Below are 10166 nucleotides of genomic sequence, written 5' to 3'. Positions count from 1 at the left end.
AAATCTGAATGTTGAAACATATTTTGGGGTAGAGAGGATGAAGGGATTGTTAGGAAGATCTCTGTCTTTTACTGAAAAGCTATCACATAAGTGGACTAATCCAAAAACCAACACATAAGTAAAAACACGAGAGAGACTTCCTTGGTGGCCCAGTGGTTAAGACTTTGCCTTCCAATGCAGGAAGTGTGGGTTTGATCCCTGGCCGGGGAAGTAAGACCCCACATGCCTTATGGCCAAAAAGCCAGAGAAATAACACAAGACAAAACAAACCTAAAACTCCTGTGATTTATGCCCACCGGGGACATACACAAATGGAGACTGGCAGGCAGGGGAATAGGGGACCCAGCCCCTTATCTCATTTCAGTTCTAATAAGAGTTGGCCACTTACTGTCCAGTCTCAGATATCACAAAAGAAGTTTCTTGTCAGTTTACTTCTCAACTGATTCTCTTACTATGTATAAGAAAATAAATTGAACTTCAATTAGAAATAATCCAAAGCCTCACAAAAGCCTAAAATTGAGGGAAATTCTACAAGAATCTTGGAGATTACTCATTCTGTATGCATAAAGATTTTACTAACCATTCATCAAGCCTGAGCAAAATTACCAAAAGAACAAATGAATGCAAGCAAAGATTTAGCTGCAGCATTTGTCACTTCTCTTCAAATTGCAACATTAGCTCCGTTTTAACCAAGAAGTTTCCTTTCACTTAGATCATGAATGGTTTACTGTAGTGTTTTGTCTTTCTTTAAAAGTGTTTTTCTTTCAAAATATAAGTACCAGAGCAAAGCATCTATTAAATTCATATTTAATTAATTGCACAGTTCTAGAGACTACTCATATACAGAGGGCTTTTATACAGCAAGTGCATTGCATAAAAGTAGTAGTTTTTTTTTTTAATTTTATTTTATTTTTAAACTTTACATAATTGTATTAGTTTTGCCAAATATCAAAATGAATCTGCCACAGGTATACATGTGTTCCCCATCCTGAACCCTCCTCCCTCCTCCCTCCCCATATCATCCCTCTGGGTCGTCCCAGTGCACTAGCCCCAAGCATCCAGTATCGTGCATCGAACCTGGACTGGCATCTCGTTTCATACATGATATTTTACATGTTTCAATGCCATTCTCCCAAATCTTCCCACCCTCTCCCTCTCCCATAGAGTCCATAAGACTGTTCTGTGTACGAGACAGCAAAAGAGACACTGATGTATAAAAGTAGTAGTTTTAACTTTGCACAGCTTGGGTATTTCAAGTATCTATTTAGATGTAAAACACTTTTGAGAAAGAAGTACAGGACCAAGGGGTCACAAGATCTAAACTTTAGTTTGTTGCTCCTTAGTGGTGAAATCTTCATGCTTAGGGTTTTACTTCCAGAAAGGAATGAGAAAAGACTGAGCAAAAGGGATCTAGAAAGAAACCCTAAAATACCCCTCTGCTTCTCAAGAACTGTGAAGGGTTTAAGATGATATCCTATGTTGGCAAGTTAGTTTGTCACTGTTTCATGGAGCTAATGGAAAACACAAGACTCATCAGTCAGAGATGAGGATAATTTATTGCTCACAGCAATAATAGTTGGCAGAATATCAGCATTTTTGTGCTGGTTATTTAAGTGCCTGTTCCCTCAGGCAACACAACGGGATTCAAGAGAACTGAATACTGGTTTGTGTTACAAGAAAAGACCACACAAGCACAGGAAACAGAGCTCTTATAATAGGCAGTGTACATGCCTGCCCTTCGTTCTAGAAGGAAACACAATCTCCACCTCCAACACATTTTCAGTACACAAGTATTCTTGATATTCCAAAGATACTCCAAAGCTACAGACAATTAAGTTTCTCTCTTACAAGACCTGCAGAAGAAACACGAGAAACACATGGAGAAGTATCTCCCAGCAACACCTACTCCTTATCTATATCATTTAGCATCCAACAAACTTTCCCATGGATGCTCCACTGTCAACCAGTCTGAGTAATCTGAATCACAGAACTTGAAACCAAATCCTTCAATTTAATTCACACAGCATATAATTACAGCTACCACCAAGAGGACTACAGGACAGGAGGAGGCCAACTTGCAATGTTGCCCTCAACCATACCCACCTTAGGGTCCTAAACCCATAGAAAATTGTGTCCAATTACTTAGATGTGTCCTCCTGTTAAAACATAATAGTACTGTGTAATGTTAATATTGAATACTGTATAATAATAACATTATTACTGTAAAAAGTAATGTATCTGGTTTTTAGAAGGCAAATGTGAATAATCTATTAATTTGCAGTACTCATTTCCCATCTCAGAAGAGCTAGAGATGTGAAATGACATTTAGTAAACAACTCCATTTACAGATAAGAAAAACAAGACCCTAGCAGAAGAAATACTTGTTCGAGTTCACAAATAGTGTGTTAACCTAGGTCTCTTAGCTCCCTGCACATGTCATGCTTTAGAATACTTATCAAGGGACTTCCCTAGTGGTCCAGTGGTTAAGACCACGTGTTTCCACTACAGGGAACGTGGGTTGTGGAACTAAGATGCTGTATGCAGGGTGGCACAGCCAAAAAATAGAAATAACTAAGTAATATACTATGTATCAGCTAGCAAAGTAGGGTTTCCTGGCACACTGTCTGATATTTTTTCTGGGGAACCCAAAAGACATGCCAACATACCTCATCTATATAACCAATTAGCAAACAATTGAGTGCTAAACTGTATGTTACCAGATAATTCTTTAAGATTTTTGTGATTGAACTCCATTGAATAAAAGAAGGAATGATGAGATATTGAAAGACAAGAGCTCTCAGCTAATGAAAGGAAAAATATAGAAAAGGTGAACATACTAAGCTCAGAAACAATGACTGTCACAGCTTGTAACAGCCAATCACAGCTGGTCAGGGAGGGAGCAGTGTGAAATAGAGGACAGGAAGCCCTGACTGTGCAGGAGAAGTGTTAGTCTGGATAAGAGGTAGGCAGCATCACAGAGGATCATGAAAATCAGGGAGAAGAGCAGATGCCTGCAAAATGACAACCAGGATCTCTTATCCTGACCAACCCAGCCTCCAGGTAAAGTCAAGCTTCAGTGTGGGTGCAAAAAAGGACGTATATACATACACACAACTTCTACATATTATGTATATACACTATACATGTGTGTATGGTGGTTCAGTGGTAAAGAATCCACCTGCCAAGCAAGAAATGTAGGTTTGATCCCTGTATCAGTAAGATCCCCTGGAAAAGGAAATGGCAACCCACAACCCACTACAGTATCCTTGCCTGGACAATCCCGTGGACAGAAGAGCCTGGTGGGCAATAGTCCATGGGGTCACAAAGAGTTGGACATGGCTTAAGGGCTAAACAACAACATATACACACATCACATATGCTCTAGGCCATGATAAAGTTATTTGGGGGGAGGCAAGTGAGTTATATAGTAATACAAAATAAATATATTTTTTTGTAATATTCATAAATTAGAATTTTCTCTTTATGTTTTATTGTTATAACTTCTGCCGAAAATAAACTCTGTAATTTACTGACAGACAAGTTACCCAAAAGGTACACTCATATCTAAACAATAAAAGACATCAAATTATTCAAAAGAAAAGTGAATAAATACTTAGGATTGTGTGTGTGTGTGTGTGTGTGTACACACATTCTGATTCGCCCATACAGACATCTACCATTCACTAAATCATGATTCATTCATTCTGTATCAACTACAGATGGCCTGCTTTTCTAATAATCTTTGAAAGAACAGCAGTGCAATATATACAAAAGTCTCTATTCTTGGAATGTTTATGTTTCAGCTGGGTAGGGAGATATTTTCATGTATATAATATGCCTATCAAATTAGACATATATTATACGTATTAATGTACAGTATATACCTAACATTTTTAGCTATAGTACACACAATATCTATTATAATATACCTAACAATGTCAGTCTGTAAAAAAACAACAGATGATAGAAACTTTGGTGCGTTCAGAGAGTAAGACCAAAGCTACAGATCCAAATCCTAACACTGCCACCAATTAGAGATGTGATCTTGATTGAGTTACTCAACTGCTCTGTATCTCAACTGTTTCTTTTTTTTTTTTTCCTTCTGTTCAAGTGTACACCTTGCAGGGTTTTTCTGAAGTGAAAATGAATTAACATGTGTGAAGTGCTTATTCTCTGCCTAGTATTTAGTAATCCTTCTGTAAGGAGTAGATACTATCACAATGGAAGGTAGGAGAGCCAGATTAATATATTCTGTCAAAATAGTTGAGATTCTGTTATTTTTCTCTTCAAAAGCCTTCCTCTGTTTCTACAACTTGCTTTTGAAACCCTGAAGTGCAAGCACACCAGGCTCTTCATCTTTCTCTGAGCATCTCTGACCATCATACATAAACACACACACACTTACACACACACCTATGACATTTCAGAGGCTCTTTCTCCTGAATGCTAGCCCAATCATGTCTGCCAAGTTATGCTAACTCTTCCTGCTTCATGCTGCTGCTGCTGCTAAGTCACTTCAGTCATGTCTGACTCTGTGCGACCCCAGAGACGGCAGCCCACCAGGATCCCCCATCCTTGGGATTCTCCAGGCAAGAGTACTGGAGTGGGTTGCCATTGCCTTCTCCTCCTGCTTCATGAGCCTTCCCCAACTATTCTAGGTGGGGCCAGTTGTTTGTTTATCCCCTAGCATTCCTGGAGCTCTTGATTTTTCTATGCCATTTCCTGGTCATATGACTTTCAGCAAAGTGCTCCAGCCTAACTGTGTGTCAGCATCCTTACTGGTGAAGTGGGAGTGATAACACCACCTGATCCTACTGAGTTACTGTGAGGACTGATGTATGTAAAGTGCTCATAAAAATGTTGGTGCACAGTAAACATTCATGAATGTTATTGGCATTTTTATTAAAAGCCTGTACATAAAATGCTATAATTATTTTTTTCTGCTTCTCACTAGAGTCTGTATTATTGGTGTGAATAAAAGGGACCACATCAAAACTTCCTCAGCTTTGCATCTTCAGTACCAAATGTCCAGAACACAGAAGAACCAAGGAGATACTAGGTAATTAATTTATTTTATAGCACTAGCTAACACAGTGTAAATGCTCAAATGTTTTTTTTTTTCCCCCAGAAAAGAACTTGAATGAGTCCTCTGTCATCCTATGATGGAAGTGTGTTCATTCATGTACAATCTCTAGAGTTATTTTGACTATTTCATGAAAAAGTTTGATTTATGTGATATATGGGGAAGTAATAAAAAATTGTATATTACACTGAAAGTTCTGGTTGAGGTTTTGAAAAGTAATTAGGTCATGAAGGCCCTGTACTGCATATTTGGAAACTTCTGAGAATTGATCTTAAAAGTTCTCATCACAAGAAAAAAAACTGTGTAACTATGTGAGGTGATGCTATTAGCTAAACTCACTATGCTACTCATTTTACAATATAAGCAGATAGCAAATCATTGTCATACATACAAGTTAACATAATGCAATGTTATATGTCAGTGGTATCTCAGTACAACTGGAGAAAATATGGCAACAAAGAATAAAAAAATTGGCATAATACGGTAGAATCTACCAAAAAAAAAAAAAAAAGCCTAGAGCATTAAGCCTAAGTGCTTTCCTCTAAAACTGGGAATAAACCAAGAAAGAAGCTACTATCTTTATTTTTATTTATTATGATGCTAGAAGTCATACCCTGGGTAATGGGGCAAGAAAATATTAAAAATATAAGGTTAGAAAAGAAAGCAATAAAAACAATCATTAATTTGCAGATGACAAAGAATACATAAGATGATGAAAACTATTAAAAATAAGAGCTGAATTTGACAAGTTCATGTTTCACATTTATTACATAAAAACCAATTGTCTTTCTAGAAAACAATTATGATAGAGATAAAATGCTTCAAATGCCATTATTCACAAAGAAAATTCTTTAAATAGAACACAAAAAAGCATTAATCATAAAAGAAAGGATTTGACTACTTTAAAAATCAAGAAAATCTCTTCATTAAAAAAATGGAGAAAAGATAGTTACAATGCATATATTCAGTAAGGCAGCAGTTCCCAAACTTTTTGGTACCAGGGACCAATTTCCTGGAAGACACTTTTCCCATGGACTAGGAGTGGGGATACTTTCAGGATGATTCAAGTGCGTTACATTTATTGTGCACTTTATTTCTATAATTATTATACCAGCTCTACCTCAGATCATCAAGAATTAGATCACAGAGATTGGGAATTGCTGTAATAAGGGACTCTGGAATGTATGAAGAATTTCATATATTCAATAAGATAAACACCACCCAACAAAATAGAAATATAGACCAAAGCTTTAAATGGATATTTCAAACACACACACACACACATTACACAATTCAAATGGCCCAATAAATACTTAAAAGGATGCTTTACCTCAATAGTCATCAGATAACTGCAAATTATCTGCATCACATTCCTAAGTGATGCCTTAGGAAGCATCACCATGAACAAAGCTAGTGGAGGTGATGGAATTCCAGTTAAGCTATTTCAAATCCTAAAAAATGATGCTGTGAAAGTGCTACACTCAATATGCCAGCAAATTTGGAAAACTCAGCAGTGGCCACAAGACAGGAAAATGTCAGTTTTCATTCTAATCCCCAAAAAAGGCAATGCTAAAGAATGTTCAAACTACCCCACAATTGCACTCATCTCACACACTAGCAAAGTAATGCTCAAAATTCTCCAAACCAGACTTCAACATTACATGAACCGTGAACTTCCAGATGTCCACGCTGGATTCAGAAAAGGCAGAGGAACCAGAGATCAGATTGCCAACATCTGTTTGATCATCAAAAAAGCAAGAGAGTTACAGAAAAATATCTACCTCTGCTTTATTGACTATACCAAAGCCTTTGACTGTGTGGATCACAAAAAACTGTGAAAAATTCTGAAAGAGATGGAAATACTGGACCACCTAACCTTCCTCCTAAGAAATCTGTATGCAGGTCAGGAAGCAACAGTTAGAACTAGACATGGAAAACAGACTGGTTCCAAATAAGAAAAGGAGTACGTCAAGACTGTATATCGTCACCCTGCTTATTTAACTTATATGTAGAGTACATCATGAGAAGTGCTATGCTGGATGAAGCACAAGCTAGAATCAAGATTGCCAGAAGAAATATCAATAACCTCAGATATGCAGATGACACCAACCTTATGGCAGAAAGTGAAAAAGAACTAAGGAGCCTCTTGTTGAAAGTGAAAGTGGAAAGTGAAAAACTTGGCTTAAAACTCAACATACAAAAACTAAGATCATGGCATCCAGTCCCATCACTTCATGGGAAATAGATGGGGAAACAGTGGAAACAGTGTCAGACTTTATTTTTCTGGGCTCTAAAATCACTGCAGATGGTGACTGCAGCCATGAAATTAAAAGATGTTTCCTCCTTGGAAGAAAAGCTATGACCAACCTAGACAGCATATTAAAAAGCAGAGACATTACTTTGCCAACAAAGGTCCATCTAGTCAAAGCTATGGTTTTTCCTGTAGTCATGTATGGATGTGAAACTTGGACTATAAAGAAAACTAAACACCGAAGAATTGATGCTTTTGAACTGTGGTGTTAGAGAAGACTCTTGAAAGTCCCTTGGACTGCAAAGAGATCAAACCAGTCAATTCTAAAGAAATCAGTCCTGAATATTCATTGGAAGGACTGGTGCTGAAGTTGAAGCTCCAATACTTTGGTCATCTGATGCAAATTACTGACTCATTGGAAAAGACCCTGATGCTGGGAAAGTTAAAGGCTGGAGGAGAAAGGGATGACAGAGGATGAGACAGTTAGATGGCATCACCCACTAGATGGACATGAGTTTGAGCATGCACCGGGATTTGGTGATGGACAGAGAAGCCTGGCAGGCTGCAGTCCATGGGATCACAAAGAGTCAGACACAACTGAGTGACTGAACTGCTTGAACTGCAAATTAATACCACAATTAGATGCCACTATGAGATGGCTGGATGGCATCACCAACTCAATGGACATGGGTTTGGGTAGACTCCAGGAGTTGGTGGTGGACAAGGAGGCCTGGCGTGCTGCGGTTCATGGGGTCGCAAAGAGTTGGACACGACTGAGCGACTGAACTGAACTGATGCAAAAATCACAATGATGACAGTTTGAAAAACCTGGAATTACCAAGTGCTACAGAGGATATAGGGGTTTCCCTGGTGACTCAGCCATAAAGAATCTGCCTGCAATGCAGGAAGAAGGCATTCAATCCCTGGCTCAGGAAGATCCCCTGGAGGAGCACATGGCAATCCACTCCAGAATTCCTGCCAGGAAAATCCCATAGATAGAGGAGTCTGGTGGGCCACAGTCCATGGGTTCACAAAATGCTGGACACAACTGAAGTGACTGAGCACGACTGCACAGAGGATTTGAAGCAACTAAAACTCTTGCTCAAGGCTAGTGAGAAGGTAAACAAGTAAATCACTTTAGAAAGTGTTTTGACAGCATTTATTAAAGCTTGGTATGAGACACAGCAACTCCATCTGTAGATGTATACCCAGTAGAAATATACACATTTGGGCACTAATAGACACAAGCTAGAATATAGCATTTCTATTCCTAGACATTATATACAAAGACAATCCATATTTTTGTCAAGGAAAATGGATCATTTGTGGTAGGTCTGTAAAACCGAAAAACATACAGTAAGAAGAAACAACTGTGACATGTAACAATGTGGGTTAATTTCAAAGACAAATGTTCAGAACAAGAAGGCAGGTACAAAATAATATGTGAGATGCAACTTTTCCTCTATAAATTTCAAAAATGGCCAACATTATCTAATGATGTTTTAAGTTAAGATTGAGGTCAACTTTGGAGAGGGTAGTGACTGGAAGAGGGGATGTGTAAATCTCCAAGCTGTTGACAATATTTTATTTTTTTGATCTGAGTGGTGGCTACAGATGTTTTCACTTTTTAAAAGGTCTCTGAATTGTATATTTATGATTGGTGTCTGTTCACCTTAATTTTCAATAAAGAGTTTAGACGTGTATGTGTTTGTGTGTGTGCGTGTATATATATATTATATAATATATAACGTATATATATTATATAATATATAATGTATATATAATATATTATATATACATTGACTACATTGAACCAGGTTTTGCAAAGGTAGTGAGTATGTGAGAAGCCTAGCTCACTGGTGCAATATGCCATTCCTCCACAATAAGCAATCCATCATCTCTGAAAGAGCTCATAATTAAAGTAATTCCAGCATTACACAGAGATTGTTGTAAAGTCTGGAACCACAGTATGATAAGACTTTTTTTATTAAACAGCTATGGAAATATCAGTATTTTCAGATCAGGTGTTAAATAACTTCATAAACATGTTGAATCAAAGTTGGTGAAAAGAAAAAAAATAGTTTTAATAATAAACATTATCCTACCTCAAATAGATTGAAAATTTCAGATGAAAAGTAATGTATTCCCCTTACACCCAAACATACACATACACACACACACACACACACACACACACACACACTATTGGTTTGCAAATTGGCCCTTGCTCCTGGAGGGCAAGAAGAGTCCAAGGAAAGAGGCAGACCCCCTCCAAGACTGGTAGGTGCAGGTTTGATAAGCAAAAGAACTTTTGGAAGAGGCTTGCCTTTAGCAGTTGCAAAATGAGTGGACCTCAGTACCTGCAGGACAGAATCTTAGAAGTTTATAGGGAGGACTTATGCTGTGAAAGTGCTGTACTCAATATGCCAGCAAATTTGGAAAACTCAGCAGTGGCCACAGGACTGGAAAAGGTCAGTTTTCATTCCAATCCCAAACAAAGGCGATGCCAAAGAGTGCTCAAACTACCGCATAATTGCACTCATCTCACACGCTAGTAAAGTAATGCTCAAAATTCTCCAAGCCAGCCTTCAGCAATATGTGAACCTTGAACTTCCTGATGTTCAAGCCGGTTTTAGAAAGGGCAGAGGAACCAGAGATCAAATTGCCAACATCCGTTGGATCATGGAAAAAGCAAGAGAGTTCCAGAAAAACATCTATTTCTGCCTTATTGACTATGCCAAAGCCTTTGACTGTGTGGATCACAAATTCTGAAAGAGATGGGAATACTAGACCTCCTGATCTGCCTCTTGAGAAATTTGTATGCAGGTCAGG

Source organism: Bos javanicus, chromosome 11 (genome assembly GCF_032452875.1).
Source record: "Bos javanicus breed banteng chromosome 11, ARS-OSU_banteng_1.0, whole genome shotgun sequence".
Classification (NCBI taxonomy): domain Eukaryota; kingdom Metazoa; phylum Chordata; class Mammalia; order Artiodactyla; family Bovidae; genus Bos; species Bos javanicus.
This window is presented reverse-complemented; position numbering follows the sequence as displayed.